The 21,720-nt window shown below is 29.4% G+C and overlaps 1 protein-coding gene across 2 annotated transcripts in view; it reads right to left on the bottom strand.

Annotated features, from left to right (window-relative positions):
- LOC100162966 overlaps window positions 1-21,720 on the bottom strand; it is a 315,864-nt gene that overhangs the window by 274,290 nt on the left and 19,854 nt on the right. The gene's annotated exons all lie outside the window — the stretch shown is intronic.

The raw sequence follows: 21,720 nt of genomic DNA, 5'->3' as shown, positions 1-21,720 counted from the left end.
CCCCCCTATTTTCACCTATGGGTGTGTGTATGAAAATAGTTAAACTATAGTTACGGTAACGAAATGAGCCGCTTAGTAATTAGAGATAATATTTAGGTATTTTGGTAATCACCAATATTTGAAGGCAATTAATTTCCTGTATCCCCCTGCCGTGACCTATATATTATAGCAGTGTCTTATTTTTATCTATACACCATTTCCGCCACCGTATTACGCATTTTATTTTTACCAATATTAAATCAGAATATTTAATGTAAGCTTTGACGTTCGAAAATCATGTTACAGATTTTAAACTTATACAGATAAAACTGTAAAAGCATTATTTATTCATATTTTTATTTTTATTCAATTAGTTTTTCAAACGACTTTTGATTTTTGAAATTAATTTATCAGACGCGTGACAACAATTATAATAGATCAAAAATAACTTTCTTGATGTTAAGAGAGAAACTCCAGACGTTCAAATACGTTATATACATCGAGTGGATTGGGCGGACGATTGCAGAACGTTCTGTTGTAAACTATTTCTGGAATAAATCAAGTCATCCTCCGGTATTATATTATGACATCTTATTAAGAGAAATGGCAAAAAAATACAAGACGCGAAATCAATAAAATCCCTGTCATGGGACGAACTGCGCATCTTGGTAAATATGTACACGAACTATATTATATTGTACGGAAACGCTTAATTTATTTTATATTGCATTCGTATCATTTGAAGAGCTAATAAAAATACAAAATACTATAGAGTATAGGTAGCGTGAGTACTTACTTCGGATAGTTGATCAATTTTTACCTCGTTTTCAAGAATCTAGATTTCACAATATTAAAGCCATTATGAAATATGAATAATTAGCGTTAGATAGATTTAGATGGATGTATTACCAACTATGTATGTAAAAAAATATATATTTTAGCTTATGGAATCATATCAGGTAAGTTATTTTAGAATAGAAAAGCTTGAGCATGAACGTATTGTAGATAGACTTACAACTATTATCTATGACATTAGGTAGGTATATAATATGTTTTATTTTTCCTTATTTTTGTATTAGCTGTGTTATTGTAGTGTTATTTTAGCATTTATCAATAATTTAGATGACATTAGGAATAAATATGAAATTTAAATTATTATTTATTTTTTTATAGAAAACAAGTTTGTGGATCAACAGTAATATATATTTCTATATTTTATCCTTCATGGAAATAAATGGGAATAATTATTTGACTTAGCTAATATAGTATTTATATCATACACAACTTTAAAATTAATATGTTAAGAACTAAAATACAGCCATTCTTTGTTCAAAAGAAGTCATCAATTGGGTGACCAACGAAAATAAAATTACGATTTTACAGTCGATATTAATTATTGTGTACAATACGATTTTTATTTAAATTGAAAATCAATATTCTTATTGCTTATTTAGGTTCCTCATATTGACCTCATCTGCCTTCACCACCGGTCGTCGAGCATATTATTATAATTTATAATACTGCAAGCCGCATCGGTGAAGGTGCTAACTGCTATAGTATCATACTATATAGCATCATCATAATATAATACCGATTCATCGCATTATTTATTTTTATTATACAGCCGTCTGCCCTGCAATGATGTTCTTTCGTAATTCCATAAAACGACTACGCTTTATACCTATATATCCACACAATACCGGATTATTCTGCGCATTGCCGGTAACATAAAATTATAATATACATTTTTTTCTCCCTTCAGATATCACACATAAATCAACTAGGTATCACGAATTCAGTATTCTATATCGGTAGATACTGCTGCTTTATTATAATAATAATAATATAAAAGTACTTAAGAAATACGGTGGTTATTTACATTAAAATCCATCTGTGTTTTCCACTTTGGATCACTCCGTGTACTGTGATAAAAAGAATATAATATTATTATAGACACGCGGTCTCAATATTCTACAATAATTTTATTATTATTGCAGTGGGAGCCAGGAACTAACCTAACCTAACCGGCTTTAAAGAGTTATTATTCTTTAATATGGTGTATTATAGTAATTCTCTCTAATACGTGTAAATCGAATAGACATTAAATATCGTTTTTCGTCAACACCCGACGGGCGACGACGCTTTGGTCCTAATAAGCATATCGCTTAGCCAGAGGACTAAACCGAGTGCTACCTACAAGGTACAGTTATAATTCAAAGGATTATGCCTGGTTCAGTAATAATGGATAAAATCTAATATCATCGTTTAAATAATTAATATTTGCATGAAATTATTAACTAACCGATTCGCTCAGCTATTCCCCAGTTATGAGGGGATTAACCAGCGGTGCTACGTCGAGAGAGATCAGACGTTTGCGCGCTTGAAACACTATTATTGACGCCGGTTGCGACGATTGAACTTACTGTCGCGATGACTCGCCACCGCGCGTCATCTGTACCCGCTAAATAATGAGGAGGATCACTCGAGTTTATATATATAAAAAAAAAAAAATGTCGAACATAATATTATAATTTAATTATGGGATTGATCCGGTGTGGTTGTACACAACTCACCGTGTTCGATATTCATATATTGTACCGTATCGGGCGGTAACGATTTCGTCCAAACAAAAATGTATTATAAGAGGGCTCCGCGTGCTTGAGATATTATTTTATTATAATAAAATGAAATGTGCGAAAAGAGAAAAATAATAATAAATATTATGACAATTTTTCATTATTTTTTTTTCCAACCGCGGTCGAGATAATAATATAATATAATATAATTATATATTAATTATTATATTATATTATCATGTTATAACAATATTTTAGATTGCAACGTTGATACTATATTATAAATATTAGACTGTACTTGCGTATACGAGATATTATAATCCTACAGCACTATCCACGATACACGGAGTATAACAACAATCTCATATTATACCAAACGCGTTAATTCTCTAAAAACCATCACTTGCGGCTCACGTAACAATAACAATAACGACCGCGAGAAACGTTTCTGGCAGTTATAAGCAGTTATTGTAATAATAATGATGTGAGAATTTTCACGCGAAGCCTTCTTTCGTCTCAGGCCACAAAAGCCTCGGAGACGCAACGCCTTTATGAGTTGTATAATAATATTATTATATCGCCTTCTCGAGAATTTCATATTATTATTGCACACAACCGGGATTTATTTAGGTGTACGAGGAAAACTCATATTCTGCACTCTCGTGTATGCAGACACACACACACACACACACACACACACACTCACACACACCACGACATATTATATTTAAACATAAATATGAATGCGTGAGTGTATGATATGCACGTGCCCGTTTAGTATACCGTGAGTAGTTATAAATTATTTATTCGTACCTGCAGCTTTGTGCACATGTATATAATAATATATTAACTATTATTAGCAAAACGAAAAGGACGAAAAAAACGACTGCGGCAGTTTCGTCGTATTTTCACGATAGTTTATCGCTAGTTTTTCGTTGTAAATATTTTACGACGTAGGTAGGTACCTACTAAGGAGTTTGTGTTAAATAAAAAAAAAAAATTGCACAGGTGTGATCAACGGCTGCGACGAATATTATTCTCTCCGGAGAAAAGTTTCCGATGAAAATATTCGCACCGCTCGCGAAACCAACCTACCATTATATTATATAGGAGGTACCTACGTCAAAGTTTACGAAATTAAAAGTTTTATCTTCGGCGAACATATACCGAGCTGGCGATCGGGTCTGAACTGCCAATACATATAATTATTATTATTATTATTACCTATTATTGGTAAACAATTCACAGCGGATTATACCGTGCTGCAGGCGCGCTAAATATTTTGCAGAAAATATCAGCTTCGGAGACTCTGCGGGATAATTTAATATTTACAAGAATATTATAATAATATGTTTGAACGACGTTTTTCTTAAACTCGGTTATTACGCGATCGTCATATTATTATTATTATTGTCGCAGTTCGTTTGATGCGATATACCTATATACCACTTCGACGTAATAATATACAATACATATATACATAAAACAATACGTACCACGGCGTTTTATTATTATATTTAATTTTGTACAATGCTGCAATGAAAAGCACACGCTCGCCGCAGTATTGAATATTAACTATACAGTCGTCACCATCGTCGGTCGTACCGAAAAGGTACTTCAAAGGCGCGCACGTGTACATAAATTATTATTTCACGGTAAAAGCTAGCTCGTTGTCGTTATAATATTACATTGTCCGCGTAATAATACGTCGCCGGAACCATACCATTAACTACTTCTGCCGGGCCAATATAGTACATCCGTCTATTATACGTACTTTACCTAGACACCTAGATAATAATATTCAAATATTACTTTAAGCCATTACCTACATTGCCAGGCTGATAGAAATCTATCTATACCTATAGATAATAATATTTTAATATTGAGTTACCCACGCAAGTATAACTGGCATTTATCCACCTAGTAAATTTTCAAAAAAAAAAAAATTAATATAGTTCCTATGCTGTTAATAACCATAGCCCATAGGTATACTGTATCCACTAATTAACTATTATAATAACCCGTTCATAAATTAAGAAAATGTAGTGTACTTGATATTGCGTATAAATTAAATAAAAATCAATAGCCATAGTATTGTAATGTTTCTAGTAATCATTATTTTTTATATTTAATATTATTAGCAGTTTCCTCAAATCCCAAAAGTTGTCTACTCCTGAAGATTGAATTTATTCCAAAAAAGAACGTTTATTCGCATTTTACCTCTACAGTCCCAATAAGGCAGTAACAGACGTATTTCGCTGCTTACTTCACCGTCACCAACACTCCGAAGTAGTGACGACGGCCACGCTGCGACGGAGGTATTATGCAGAAAAATAAGACGTAGGTATTAAATTAAATTATGGTCGTGGCCATTATATATGTATATAACGGGTGTGAGTGAGTGAGTAGGTCCATTATCACCCTTTTTTGAGCACTCGCCGGTGTTGTTAACGTCCTTTGCTCTCCTCGAACGCGTCCATTAGCTTTCGAAACCGACCATCCACCCACCAGCCCGTCGTCGGGTGTATAATATGGTATATAGGTGTAGTCTGGGTCTATACTCACCCATACCGTCGGAAAGTCTCATTAGACGACATTTTTTCCCGGTCGAAAAAAAAAAATACTGAAATAAAATAAAATTACATCCACCTCTCGGCTCACTCCTGGCACGATTGCTGACTTTGCAATTTCGCTACACGCGTTCCATATAAATATATAAGCCTATATAATATATATATTATATTCACACGCCGCACACCCGTTTCTTCTTGCAGCTTCTGCACCGTCCCGAAAACCTGCTGTCATCAATCACGTGTTTTAAACATCGACATAATTCACTCTTCGCGATATAGAGAGAGAGAGAGATAGAGTGAGAGGGAATACTGAACCATTTGACTAGCACGCACCATCTGTCTTTCTCGTACGATTTTTTTTCACTCTCCTTTTCTTTTCCGGTTTTTTTTCCTTTCCTCATTTTTCGTCCATTTGACACGTAATCCTTGTTTCGCGTATACATTTTATAATAATTGCATCCTACGCACACGTCCAGTAAAAAACTTAATTATTACTAAAGTACATAACCATTGATATAATAATTATATACCTATCACAGTGTTACCTATATAAACACTGAGTATCTTGGTGGTGATCAGCTGCTGCGTGAAACTTACTCATCATCCTTCCTACAATATAGCAAACTAATTAATTTACCATTTACTTATACGTAACGCGTTTATTTAAGTACTATATCAAATTATATTACACAATGCTTTTTTTTTTAAATCTGTCACTCGTTGGCCGTTGCTGTCTTATTTTATATCCGCCTAGATTTTACTATTTTTTACGATTTACAATCACGCCGTCGACGTGTAACATGCTATCTACCGTGAAAAGTTACCTGTCCACCAAAAAATTGTACATGTTATACCATTTTTTACATGCCTATCTACTTATTAATTAACTAAAATGTACTTCAATATATAGCTTATGGATAATAATCATCATTGTCAATTTTGTTTTAATACATCATATTATATTGTTATGCTGTGTTTACGTCATCCTGGAAAACATCAAATAAATTGTCGTATTTTGTTTTAATGGACCGCCACCATTCATCTTTTAGTTGGTGGTCTAACAAATATGATACTTAACACAGTGAGGTGGAAGCGGACACAACACAGACTAAAATAATTTAATATCTAAAAGTGAGTTATTGTGGGTCATGGTGGATATTTACCGGTAATTTATGAGATACTTAGCGGTATAAATGTTTAATAGTTTTTATAGTATTGTATGACCATTATATTGTTATAATATGTTGTTTAACTTAATAACCCAAGTCACAGATACTTTCCTGTAATAAAATAAAATAAAAATTTAACCTAACCTAACTTTTTCTTTCATACATAAGAGTAGGTATACGATATTTTCCGGTAGGTAGCATACTACACGAACACGGACGTTATAATATCATAATATAATAAAATTCCATTGGCGAAAATCGCAAAGGGGCTAAGAGGGCTTAGCTCCTCAAAAAATATACAGTTTTTTAGTTGTGTGGGATCGAAGCCCCCCCTCCACTCACATTAGTGTTAAAAATGTTAAACCCCCAGAAATGTTAATGAATTTGTTGCTATGTATAGTTCCCAAATCCCAAAGGTGGGCATTAACTGGTTAAAGTTAATTTTTTTTTAACTAGTTAGCTTATTTTCTAATCAACTAATAAACTTAACTAATTTAATTTATAGTTGAAATAACTTAGCTTTTCTCAATTGATTTTAAAAAAATCCATCAAGTTAAAAACATTTTGAAATTTTTCGTTTATACGTAAATATTACTATATCAGTATAAAATAAAAATATTTCAATACAAAAACACAAACATTTCTGTTCTTTATCTTGATAACATCATTTTGTGGATATATATATATATTTTATTAAGTTGTAAATGATATATTATGCGAGTTGCAATCATAAATGTTTTTAATAAAATTAATAATTTTAAATTACAAATTGACAATTGTTATGTTTTAATGTAATATAACTTATAATATATAATATGAAGGTCATCTTAACGTTTTATGACATTCAATTTATATACGATATAAAAAATATATTTGTTAAATTATTAATATGAGATGAGTATAATTTAAATTAGTAAATAATAAAAAGTTAAAGTTAAAGGGTATACAGTGTACATTATAAAAAAAGTTCAATAACATTTTTTTTATAATTTATAAATTAGAAACTAGAAAGGCACATTCACTCTTTATGTGATTTACATACTAATTAAAAAAAAATTGATTAACTTTTTTTAAACTGAGTTAAGTTAATATTTTTTTCTATATTAACTTATCGAGTTAAATTTATAATTTATTAACTGTTAACTTTTAACTTATCGATCTTGTGTCCTCTTAACTTAACTTAACTAGAGTTAATTATTTTCATTAACTTGCCCACCTTTGATAGTTCCCCGTTGATTAAAGACGGGCGTTTATACGACGCTGTAGCGCCCGAATTTCGAATTTGGCTGCACTCATACAAAGAACTAACACAATATTGATTTGTGTAAAAAAATGTTAAAATTTAAAAATCATTGATATTTTTTTTTAAATGCTTTTGATAAATACCACAATGATTAATGTGAATCCTTTTTTGTTCGTACTTGGTAAAAACACGAGAGTTGTTAGGCCTATTGTAAGATTGGCCGCTGCAGGGAGTAATGTGCGAGATCGTTTCCCTCCTCAGCGCCTTCGGAAAATTCGACCCCAAATGCGACGTAAATGCGTTATCGTACACACAACGAGGTGTATTATACACAACAGTTTACTATTAAACGCACACACGCCTGTTAAATAATAATAATAATACTAAAGCACGTAGGTACTGTGTGCGCCGTACGAACCTCGCGAGGTAAATCGGTGCGCGTGCTGTAAGACGAAAATGTTCTCCCCGCGTTCGCAATTAAAAACTGTACCCAAACTATTACACCTACTCCAGTGGTTTTTACCGCCGTCGCCGTATTATTATTAGTCTGTACGATATTATACTAATAATATAATATTATAGTAGTAGGTGTATTATACACGGAAACAATACTACGCAGTGACGTGTACACACACACACACACACACATAATAGCGAGTAATAATGATTCCGAGATCGAATTGGCTTTGGGGTGGAACTCTCTTACTGCTCTATATATAACACGAAATTAATAACCAACCACCCGCCCACCTGTATATACAACTATTATTATTATTGTTAATATCGTGATACGCCTGTCGCCTACCTGCTCACATGCTTAATGCACGACGGCAGTCACACGTGCGGTTTTCCGGGCAGATTCTCGAGGAGGTTTTCCAAGAACATCACCATGTTATATTAAATAATATGCTCTTTGCTCGTATCATTTGCATAGTATATTATATTATTATTATAAGTATGATCATCATAATCTATAATTAAAATTATATTATAATATACTGCTAGTGCCAGGGCTCGAATTTGAAAAAAAAAATCCGTTTAACGTTATTTACAATTAAAACGTTACAGAATTTTTGCGTTTATTGTTATTTAAATTTAAAACGTTATACATGTTTTGAGTTTATCGTTATACAGAATTAAAACGTTACACATGTTTTGCGTTTATCGTTATTGGTAATTTAAACGTTATTCAAATATTCTGTTTGTCGTTATTGAAAATTAAAACATTATCTAGTATTACATTTTACAATTCTTATTTATAAATAAGAATGATTACCTGTTCTCACAGGTTTCTTACAATTTGGAACTTGTTTTTAAATTATATTGAGAGAACATACGACCAACTGGGTTAGATTTCGTTCTTGGAATTTTGCAAATCGATTATTGACGTCTAAAAACTAAAACCACTCACACTCGCTAGTCGCGGAACAGTAAATAAGAAATAATCCAAAACGGCAAAAAGTTAAAAAATTAAAATTACGCACACGGTTGCGCGTCTCGCGTTGGAATCAATATAATATTGTAGATACTATTCACTAGAAAATAGATTTAGCAATAAATAAAAATAACGTTGCTCCACGTGGAATAACATGGGGTATTTTAGTATTTTACTCATAATTTTAGTAAGTTGTTAATACTACAACACAATATAACCATTATCCAGACACAAATTTAAAATTAAATAAAACCATGGAATGCCATGGATGCCAGAGATTCGTGGAATTATTGCTGAAATCGTCTATAAATAATAAATATCAATATTTATAATTTATTATATTATTATAATATTATTATAACATAATACATAGGTAATAGTTTATTATGAAAACGTTATATTTATTTTTATATAACGTTTTATTTTGGTTCGCTTACTGTTTTACTATTTTTTCCGTTTTCCTGTTTCGTTTCGTTTTATTATTTAACAAAACTGTCGTTCATTGCATCGTTTTGTTTAGTGATAATTTAATATTACCGTTTACTGTTCACCATTTTGTTTTCTGTTATCTTTTTCAATCGTTGTTTGACAAGTATAACGTTATAATTATAACGTTATATAAACGTTTTCGAGCCCTGAGCCTAGTGCAGTGGTTTCTGCCTTCAAATTCCTCATTTTTCACCGTCATGTATTTTGTGATTTTTAGATTCTGCGCGGAGTGATAAATGTATTGGTTTTACAGTGATGTATGTTTTTTTAAATTTATTTTTTTTGTGTCTGTGTACACCATAAGTAGTCGAAATAATACTTTGATTTTCACCAACAGTATCTTGTTCGACGGGAAAGTGAATATTGTTGGTGCGTTGGAGAGGTCAAAATTATCATATATAAAATTATATTGATACGTTTCAAAATAGCACGCATTCTTAAAGCGGCAGGGTATGTAAGCTTTCTACGAGAAAAATATTTAACTTCCCATGAAACGTATAGTATATTTACTTAATTCGAACAGCCGCAAAGGGTGTCTGTATATTGTATGAATCAATCGGATAAATTAAATAAAAAATTATTTTATATGACGTTAAAACTACGTGTTGAACACAGCCTTATATTTGGTGGGTGATAAAATGTTTGTTTTAGTTGATTTATAATGCTATTATCAAACACCGTGCGCATTCAAACGAGGATAAATAAATTAGAGTCGGCAGGAGAAGGTGTATTTTCAATTTTGTTTTCGAATAAATTGCCACTACATATACATTATACATGTAAGTGTAGGTACTTGATTATCCAATGCTGCTAATTAATTTAATTATACTAACAAAATATAATAAAATCAAGTGCCTGTGAATGTAAATAGAATATAGTTAGCCCCAGTCTATGTTTTTTTTTCATCTTAGGACAATAATTCATTCTCTTCTTTTTTATCGATTGATCGCCTGAAAAATGCACATTATTATTATAATATATTATAAGTATTCAAAATCTGGGTGTTAACACATAAAACATACTTTTAGATTTTTTAGATTTGATTTATTAGTTTTACTATTTTTATGTACATATACTTTAATAATATAACATGACGTAAAAGTTATTTTGTATTTTCATAAGTCTCCACGTCTGATATAATATTATACATTATTTTGAACAGAATGCGTATGCATTAAATTTATAATATTGTATAAACATTCATATTAAATTCATAGTTACTGATTGTCGACAAAACTGATTTCATAACGACGCAATTAAGTTTTAATGAGGTTCATATATAGCTGTAATTATTTTGCAAGGATATAATAATTACAAACTTGAAATTAAATACCAATCAAACATCGTTATTAATTTACTATACTTATTTAGGTAGGTACCGGAAATTAGAAATTTTTTCCTTACCAACCATTACCAACTCTAAATCAATCGTTATTCATTAATATTAAAAAGATAATCATTTCTAAATTGTTTAAATACTCGTTAAATATAAATTTGTATGATAATGACGTTTATATTATTAAAATTGTTTTTAATAATAATTATATATCTATAGGTATTTTGTAAATATCTTTTTTTTTAATAAGCACAAGGAATTTTTAAGGCAATGAAAGCTTTATGACAAGGTTGGAAAATCAATCCATTGATGGAACTCCATGATGTGCAGTGAAAATATAAAATTTACTGTAATATTGGATATTATTATGAAATATAAATAACACGAACCTAATTGTATTAAAATGAACATATTACGGGTAATACAAAAATTTAATTTATGAGAATTTACATATCAAAACATTTTAATTAAAAATAATTATATTTTGTATTATTAATGTTTTATTTTTAATACCATCGCGAATATATTTTACTACTTATCTTGTATTGCTGGATTCGACGTAATCTACCTTTTATAATTTATTTACATTTTAATGAATATTAGATTTTTTTTTTAAACTGAAACCGTTTAAATATAATACTTTTTTTAATTATTTTTCGCTTTATAAAAATATATACATTGAAAATGGATAAAAATATGATCACTATTACGTTTCTCAATTTATTAGGTACTGACAATATTGTTCAATGTTTATCAATAATCATGTATACAAGATTCAGTATTCATTTTACATTTTGTTTCAAGATTTTTTAATTAAATGAAATATTCCAATATATTATTATGAAACGCAATTGTTCATTATATTTTTATTTTTTATAGTTGATTATTCCAAAACGTCATTACATTGACAATTAAAAATGAAATTACATTTGTAAAACCGATATTGCATTGGAAATCGTTTTAGAATGTGTATTTTTTTTAAGCATTTTTGTTTGTAATGCTTAAATAAATGTAACTATCGAATAATAATAACATTTCATGAACTACAAACAATATGATATTATACGTATCATTATGTTCACTGTTAATATTAATAATAACAACGGTTTGAAATATTATAGGTTTACCGCAAACACTAGGAATTCTATTGTGAAGATAATGTAGACATTATAGGATTCGTTTAGATTTGGCTTTCGGTTAAATTAAAAAAAAAAGGCGATTATTATTTGAATGCACGTAATTGTCGGGTATAAACGTTAATGATTGCACGACTTAAGAATTTTATATTCGTAGTCGGAGGTCAACATTTTTATTTCCTATCAGATAGGAAACGATAAGGTGCTGTGCAAACGGAAAGCGTATTATTAATAAGTCTCTCTCGACGGAAGTTGTAGTTTCATTTCGCGGTTGACAATAGATACTCTAACAAGAACAATGGTTAACATTTTGCACGAAAAAAAAAGACGGTAAAATCGTTGAATTACGTCATCCACTCTTCCAGTTCGGGATTAAATCATAATTTATACGCATAATAGTATTATGCGAGTGTGTGTAAAATATATTTAAACGTCCGGTCCTCAATGTAAATATCGATACAATGATAATACTAATTGAATCCAATAAAAAGATTTAATAAATTATAATCATATTAATTAAAAGGTTCATATTCTCGGAATATATCCGTCTATAAGGATAATGTATTATATTTGGTATATTTGTATTATATAGGTATATATTCCGTTTAAAATTAATTTATACGATCGTAAATCGTATAATAATACAATTAGTCCCTAACTCCCGATGGGAATTAATTAAATTATAATATTCAATCAGACATTTCTTTAAACTGTATGCTTTTAATATTTTGAACTCACTAAAACGAACCTAGGAGTTAGTATTAAAAAAAAATACAGTTTATCCGAGTAAAAATTAGAGGTAAATACATTATACCTACGTGCAATGGAATTATAAAAGAAAAGCATATAACAGCTTTGAGTTAAAAGAAAATCATGTTACACAGAGCGGATAGCGTCGCAAAGGATAAAATCACTTTCATAACTTTACTAATCTCTTGTGCATTCTAGGTAGGAAATTGGAAGTCAAAAGTTTAAATTACTGAGAGTGGTGTTTTTTTTTCTATAGTTAATGCTAAGAGTGGAACGATGTTGGCTCCGAAATGTATCCTTGCCACCCTTTGCCTTTAATTCTTGGGCTCAAAAAAGAGCATTTTACATTTTATATTGTCTCCGTCATCGAATTCAACATATGTTTTTAAATTTTAGATTAGGACATTACGTAATTTCGTTTCTTTAGAGTAATTTCAACCATAAATGGCTGATGTCAAATAAAATTGTATCGATTGCGTATTTGTGTTTTTTAATAAAGTTATTGAAAATTCGTCATAATTCGTAGGTATTATTAGGATATATTATGGATATATTAGTCGTAGGATATATTATGTTAAACACTTAGACAAAAGAGTCAACAATATATTATTTATTTTTTTTATATTTAAAAATATAAGATAGCTAAAGATGGACAGTTTTTGAAAAATATTTAAATAAGCAATCATGCAATATCATCAACAACGCTATGCTATCGGTAAAACTGTATAGTTTAGGTCGATTTGAGCAGTATTAGGTCCAGTATTGGTAGGTATCCGTATAAACTATATTATTTTCTTTGACTAACATAGTTAATTTATCACAAATTAAAAAACGTAAATGATTGTTTTTGATCATAAAGATTCGACTTGTAGTCCCCACTTGTTGATTGCAATTTTATTATATTTTAATGACCATATAATACAGGCTTTAAGTTTAAATTATTTTTCTGCTCTTAATTCAAATTTCATAGTAACGAAAGCCGCGTTTTCGTAATCACGCAAAAGTGTTACTTAAACATAATATAGTCATAATTATTAATTATACACGTACACTCATTATTCCCATTTGTGTGTTTTTTTTTTTTTTGCGACAATAATTATATTGTAGTGTCCGCTAAACAGTATTGTATCTCTCTCGTGAGTTCCTGACGTTGAGGTGATGATAAAATAATAATGACATTATACCAAATAGTATTATGTACAAGACGTATAATAATTTTAAACATCAGTATTACATTTGTATTATACGAGTATTTACGCAAAGAATTTATAAATGAATAAAACGTGAAATTATATTCATGGAGCAGTTAAGCATAATGCGATTTCCGTCGCTCACATGCACACTACATATATAATATTATTATTAACTATTATTATTTAATATTATAATATATTGTAATACTGCAGTTTATACCTGACCCCTTGTTATATTATGCGTACGAAGTTGTTGGTACGTGTATGTTGTTGACAAGTATAATATGGATTGTTCGATGTATACGGTTGGCGGATTATCTAATTATTATATTATAATCATAAACATGGACAGAGTGGGAACCAAATTCAGGCCGATAGATTGCAATTTATCCAAACCACCCACCATTTACCAATTAAACCACCAATATTTTTTTATCGCTACGCTCGAATAAAATTTTTCTATTTGCTTTTAGTTTTTTAGAATCTACAAAACTACACAAAAACTAATAGATTTTATTTCATTTATAATGATATTACTATTTTCAGTATAATATCAAATCATTTCAATCACTATTTTTCTATTTCGTTTAGTTTACAGTGTATTGATATAGCACTAAAATACCTGAGAAATAAAAGTAGTATATAATAGTTAAAATCAACGCAATATTAATAATTATATATTGGGTTTTAATGGTTTAGGTATAGATAGGTATATTATAAACAAAATAATAAAATATTGAAAATTATATTATCAAAAAAAAAAACAGATTATCTGTAAAAAAGATTTATATATTTATATGTTAAAATTAATTTAGATAATGGTTTGGATTTCTCACCAACTGCATTTATAATAATATTGTTATCTAATTCCATGAGAATTTTATTTTCGATGGTCATAACCATAAACAATTCGAGATGTTCATTGGTCATACAATTAATGGATTACTTTTAAAAATTGATTAGTAAGAAATATATATTCCTAATCTATATGTTTATTATACATAAATCTAAGGGTTTATTTTAACTATGAGAAATTAAGAACAGCCCTTGTTATGTTTTTGAAATATTTCAATGATGAAAATGACTTTGAAAAGCAATTTGCATAACAGGGATGAGAGTTAAAATGTATGTAATGAGCAAATAAAATAACTTGAAAATAATTAAGAAAACAATACTTAATTCAAAAAAATATACTGTAAATATAAAAGAAATACAAATTTTCATAATGCAGTACACGTACGGTCACGTGAATAAATGACACTGTTCAACCATGATACACTCAATACCTGTGCACAAACACTAATAATTAGGTACTTAAAGCAATAAGCAATGTCATAGCCTTAACGTACAAATCACATAATATGCATTTGTGAATATGATTTGTTTAGGTTTATAACAGATATTATTTATATAAATAACAATGGCAAATGGGAGACAATTAATACAATATACTAGTTATTTGTTGTTATCCAATTAGAACATATTTTGGGTTATATGTTTTAGCTCACTGTAACGGCCCAAATCTCTCTTTTCTCTCTCAACAACCCCGTCTGGTGATTTCTCTCTCTATGCGCTGTACATTAGTTTATAGGTCTATAGTGAATATTATGTAGTGTTGTGAAAAATACTTTTAAAAAGTATTTAAGTAATAAAGTACTCAAATAAAGTATTTTGAATACCACTCAAATACTATAATTAGTAATAAAAAATATTTGAAATAATCTTCAAATACAAAAAAAAAAATTATATTTAGTTCTGATATTAAAATATTTATTATAATCAAAAATGTGTTTATCGCATTTTAAAAACATTTTTCATTCAATAATCAAAATGCTAACCACTAACCAGTCATGTTAGTTATTTTTTAGTGATGGTGATACTAGTTTAATTAGTTTAAAGCCATATGTATTTGTATGTCCCATAACGTCATTGGGGATTTTTTTTCTAATTACCGTCATCGGCGATAAACGATAATGTTAATACCAATAACCATTTTCTTGGTAAATAGGTAGTATTCATAATTATTAATAATAGGTATGTTCGTATTATTAAATTATAATGTGTAATAGCTGTCAAGCAAAAGCTTAATGCATGATATATATTTTGTTATTGTTTAGGGCCGTTCTTACAATGTCCGGTAAAGTGTCGGTTAACTTTAACCGGACATTGTAAGGAAGGCCCTTAATAAGTTAATTCTGGTACCGACGTACCGTTTCGATCGTCGTCAACGATAAACTGGTTTCTGTTTATAGTTTTTAAATTGTAATACAAAAAAATTGTTGACGCATTAGGTACCAATAAAAAACATGATATAACTTCGTACGTCAGCAACTTATCAGCCACGCAGCTTTGTCGGTGAACGATGGTCACTGGAAGACATGATAAAATATTATGTTTTATTTTCTAAGAAATATACAATCAAAGTAATGGTTTATTATCAAACTGGGCACAACTATAAATATTTTATGAAGACGAAAACTGGTGTGATCCAGCGCAAACTAAGACTATAATAATTGAATATTTATGGAAGTTGCTGAGTTTTGACCTAGTTAGTTAATATAATATATTAGAACGATTAAGATGTATAAATATCTGCGGTAAAAATACTTTATAGTCGACAATTAGTTACCTATTAAATATCAACAATCATACGTCGTCCGATGAACAACCTTACTTTTTTTCCCAACGACCAACTTACAGCGATTATATTATCTATTATTGTCATTGGTTTCAGTATTTAATTGTATGTTTTCTTGAAACTTGTATTGAACTTATTTTAACAACGACGTTTATTAGAATTGGTATGTAATTTCATAGTATATTGTTTATACCACTTGGCACTTAATATTAACATTTCAAGCCCATGAATAAAATTACTAATGTTTAACACATATTTTATAATTATGAGTTTAGCTAAAAATATTTTAAGCATAATATGCCTAATATAATGTTTTATTTTGAATTTAAATTATTATAAAGAGATTGAAAACTTCAAATATGATTGGACTAATATTGGTTTTACGTTGTGTAAAATACAAGCAATGTATGGGTGACGAAGCACGAGTCTAAATATTATTATCAATTAATCGGGACCCCTTTAACCTTGGAAATTCGGACACACAACGGTATATTAGACATATACGTAATAAAGTTTATCTTTCATGGGCTGTGTGGTTTTGAATGTATTTTATCAAGACTGTTTTACGGTTCAATAAACTCAATACAGCTAATATTAGCAATATTAAAATTAAGTTGGACTATTATATAATATCATATTACCAGGTAGGTACCTACCTACCTATATTTATTTATATACCTAATGTTGAAAAAATACGTGTTAAATGTTAAAATTGCGAGGTTCAAAGTGATGTACAACTAATTTAACAACTAATCTTCAATGTTTCTTCACAATATTTATTGATTTTATAATATTTAAGTTTTTAAAACATTTAACAGAGGGGACTAAATGCTAACATCACTAAAAAATTTGTATACTGTTATGCTTTTATCAATGCTACATTGTCACAATAGTATCTATAAATTCGTCATGATTGATCAACAAATTTATATGCACAAGATGCGTTTTACAAATTACACACGACTTAATAATATTAAACTCAACGCTCGTAAAAATCTAGTAGAGCCTTGGCATACAGTTAGGTAGTTATAAAAAAACGAATCTAAACAACGATAGTTTGCTTGGATAAAAATGTTTTCGGTTTTATTTCCTGCGAGTATGTTAGCAGGAGTTCCTCCAAAAGGAGGCTTCTGCTCAAGTTAATTTTTTCCCTGTCAACGAACTAAAGATTATGATATATATTATGTTATCAAACGTTTTTATTGTAAATATATTTACAGATTGTATTTTTTCCGAAAAAAAAAAAAAATCACGGATTCAAAATACAAAACTACCAGTTATGTTGATAATATAATATTATGATACAAACGACCATTACGTCATCGCGTATCACCTATATACGGCTATATAGGTTATATATTTTATATAATTATAAATTATGATAACGTAATAAGACACCTAATATTACATTAATATACGTTAGAACGGTGATTATGTACATTAGGTATTGCGGGTTATTTCGGCCGCGTTGTGTTTTCATTAAAAAAGAGAGCCATCCGCGGGACGCGTATCTACTATTACGACGGCGGCCGAGGAGAGGTCGATATCCGTTTTGTCCGCTGCCTTTTAAACGGGTAAAAGGGCGTAAGTCTCCGACGCCATATAGTTTGAGTGTTTCACATCAAATACTCCGAGAAAACTTGAAATAAAACGCAACCGACCGTATAAACTAAACGACGACGAGATGTTAGGAAGTCCGGTTATGCGTTGCACAATAACGGTTACCGTTGAATTATATGGCGTTTGACAATAAAATAAAATGAAAAAAATTTACGGTAGGTACGGTATACCCTCTTCCAGACTTGGAAATGTGAAATAATAATATAAAAATAAATAAAAAATATGAAAAAAAAACGCAAAAGCGCGCTCACTCAAACTTCTTAAAAAAAAAATACGAGTATAGGTACGTACACACCAACACTCGTAGACCGTTTGTCGTTAAGTTCTTTTATTTTTTTTATAACAAAATTTTACGAACGCCTTCGTTGTGCCTATTGTATACGCATATACATACTATTGTACTATACAATAACTGTCCTCTACAGCTATTCGATAGCTTGGAATTTATTTTATTTTCGTTGAGTACAGTTTTTCACTCGCGGGACAGACAACATAACAAACATGCTAGTAATATCAAACAATATATTTTAGTCGATCGTACAGTTGGTCAATAACAGTACATCTTGTTTACCTGTTGTATATTGCACGACAAAACGATAAATTGATATACGAAGGTGTATATTATAAAAAAAACCTTTAACAACTGGGTAAAATAATTAATTTTGCATTTAACAATAGTGCCTACGTGAATTCATACAATCAATATTATAAACTTTACGATTACAATTTAACCATAAATCATAATAATATAATCCAGTATATAGTCATAATATTATTGTGCTTCTATATAAAATATAATGAGATGCATTCGTCGTTATTCGACGTTCAAATTATAAATAAATTAGCGTTCCACGTGTGAAAATTGTTGCAGTATTAATCATATGATATAATAAAAATCTAATCTTGCGATAAAATAAAATATTAAAATGTTCAATTAAATTATAATTTTAATATGTTCTTATAGCATATCAATATTACAATTAAATTATTGTGACATATAAACGAAAACAACCGTCAATCAATTTGAAACTGTAATATAAATTACTATACGATCGTTCATTCTTAAGTGTCCATTATAATATAAACTATAATATAAATATACTTTTAATTAATAATACATTAAATGTAACTTAAAACATTATTTGCATAATACATAAGTATATAACCAAGTATGTCAGCAACTTATCAGCCACGCAGTTTAGTATTACGAAATAATATACTAATATTAACAGTATAAATAAAGTATAAATAAATAAAGTATAATAAATAAATAAATATTAACAGTATAAATTAATACTAATATTAAAGTATTAATAACAGGGATTGAAACCGATTGAAATAATTTCGGTTTCGGTTTCTATTTTGTATATCGGTTTTGAAATTTTACGATTTCGGTTTCAACTTAACAATACCGGTATTAAGAAATTTCGGTTTCGGTTTCGGTTTTGAATACTGATTTCTAAATGTTTCGGTTTCAACTTAGGAATACCGGTATTAAGAAATTTCGGTTTAGGTTTCGGTTTTGTATACCGGTTTCTAAAGTATTTTCAGGGGGCTATGTCGACTATACAATTGTCATTCTTTGTTCCGTATTGTCAATTGTCATAATATATAGTATTTGCTAGTAACTTTAATTTATGTCATTACTATTTATAAAGCAACTAATAATTTTGCGAATAATGAAATGTTTGTCAACAAAATTAATTATGATCTCAATTTTATTATGATTATTAATTATGCATATTAATGGAATTTACGTATTTAAAAACACGTCAGTTAAAAAAAAAAATAACGGTTTCAAATTTTTTAAGATTTTGGTTTTGAATTTAATACCGGTTTCCAAGTTTTTACGGTTTCGGTTTCGGTTTTAAAACAGTTTATAACGGTTTCTGAAATCGGTTTTGAAAACGGTTTCAAGCCCTGAATTTAATAACTCATATTATAGAGAATACAATCAATAACATTATTATTATTTATAACAGTTAAAAATAAATAAGTATTGCTGGATTGTTAAAATACCGATTATAATATTACTATTATACAGAAATACTGTGCAGAAAATTACCACCTAATTAAATTTTTAAATCTTGTATTACGATTAACGAATAGGTTTATTCCTATTACGATCGGATAATGATAATGCCGAAAGACTTCTATACTCGTTATACATGCATGATGGACGCGTGTATATTATAATCATATTATAATATGAGTAATAGAGAAACAATAATACGCTTAATCGTTTAAAAATTGTGTTAGCATATAAATAACATAATAATTATAATAATAATATGTATATTATAATATAATATATAATAATATATGATATCAGTGAATCTGACATTTTATTACTCCGTTATAGACTGCATTCCATCCCATCATGGATATACAAATTCGATAAACCATCTAAAGAATTATGGTGATACGAGATCGTCAAAGGCTGGATTCACATTTTTGAATAGAAAACAATATCGTATAATTAATCCGACATATAATGATAAAAATGGGTCAGTAAGGCACTACGACACATATGGTGTTCATCGTCGTCATAATGCGATAAAATTTCTCCGAGTTCGATTACAAAATGCATTCGATTAAAACAAGTGTGATATATCATATTTGATTGCATAAGAATTTATCATATAATTCATTGTTATACCATACAATTTGTTTGGTCGGAGTCATTGTTTTCGAGTGTTATAATATAGACACGAACGAGAACGACGGCGGTGCTGTTCATCCAAACGCTCCGGTGGGTGGTAGGGTGGCGGATAAAGTAGTTGATTATAATTTTATATTAAATATTAATATTATAATGTTAATATTCGCGAATTTATCGAGTTTATACACCTATCCAGATGTCGTCGACATCGTTGATTGGCAAAGCATGCAGACCTGATCAAACCGTTTGTTTTTAAGTACAAGTCGTTTGGAAAGTGTATAATAATATATAAGTACACCCGTAGAACGGGCTACGATATATTATAACGACGTGCAATTCTGAGCTAGTCAAATGGTCTCAGGAGACGCATAAACAGAGCGTTTGCATCGGCAAAGAGTCGAGGGAAATACGTTTAGCATAATGCGAAATAAACGGAAATAAAAAACCTCGTCAACGTCGTTGTATAAACGATTGAACGTTGACAAGACAAATTTATAAGGGATGAACTAAAATTAAAATTGTCAGGGAATAATAATCTATTAGTCTGATCACAATGTATGCATCTGTGACAACGAAAAAAAAAATAATGATAATAATAACAATACTAACATACGATCATAATAATAATTACTTACCTAGATATATTATTATACAAATAACATGTTTATGGTGAATGATGAAAAATGAAAAACAAATAATATAATATAATAACACACCGATTGACGAGTACCTAGATTGACCTACCTCAACTTATGTGCTACATTATACGGTTAGTAAGTTATTACTGTTGTTAGAATATTTTAAATATGTTTATGGTATATTATTATTTGCATTATTATCACATTTATTATCATGCATGATTTATAGGACGTATCGCCGATGCTTCTTTCGGTTACATATTATTTCATAAAGGGAGTTACA

The sequence above is a fragment of the Acyrthosiphon pisum genome, chromosome A1, assembly GCF_005508785.2.
Source record: "Acyrthosiphon pisum isolate AL4f chromosome A1, pea_aphid_22Mar2018_4r6ur, whole genome shotgun sequence".
Classification (NCBI taxonomy): Eukaryota; Metazoa; Arthropoda; class Insecta; order Hemiptera; family Aphididae; genus Acyrthosiphon; species Acyrthosiphon pisum.
This window is presented reverse-complemented; position numbering and strand designations above follow the sequence as displayed.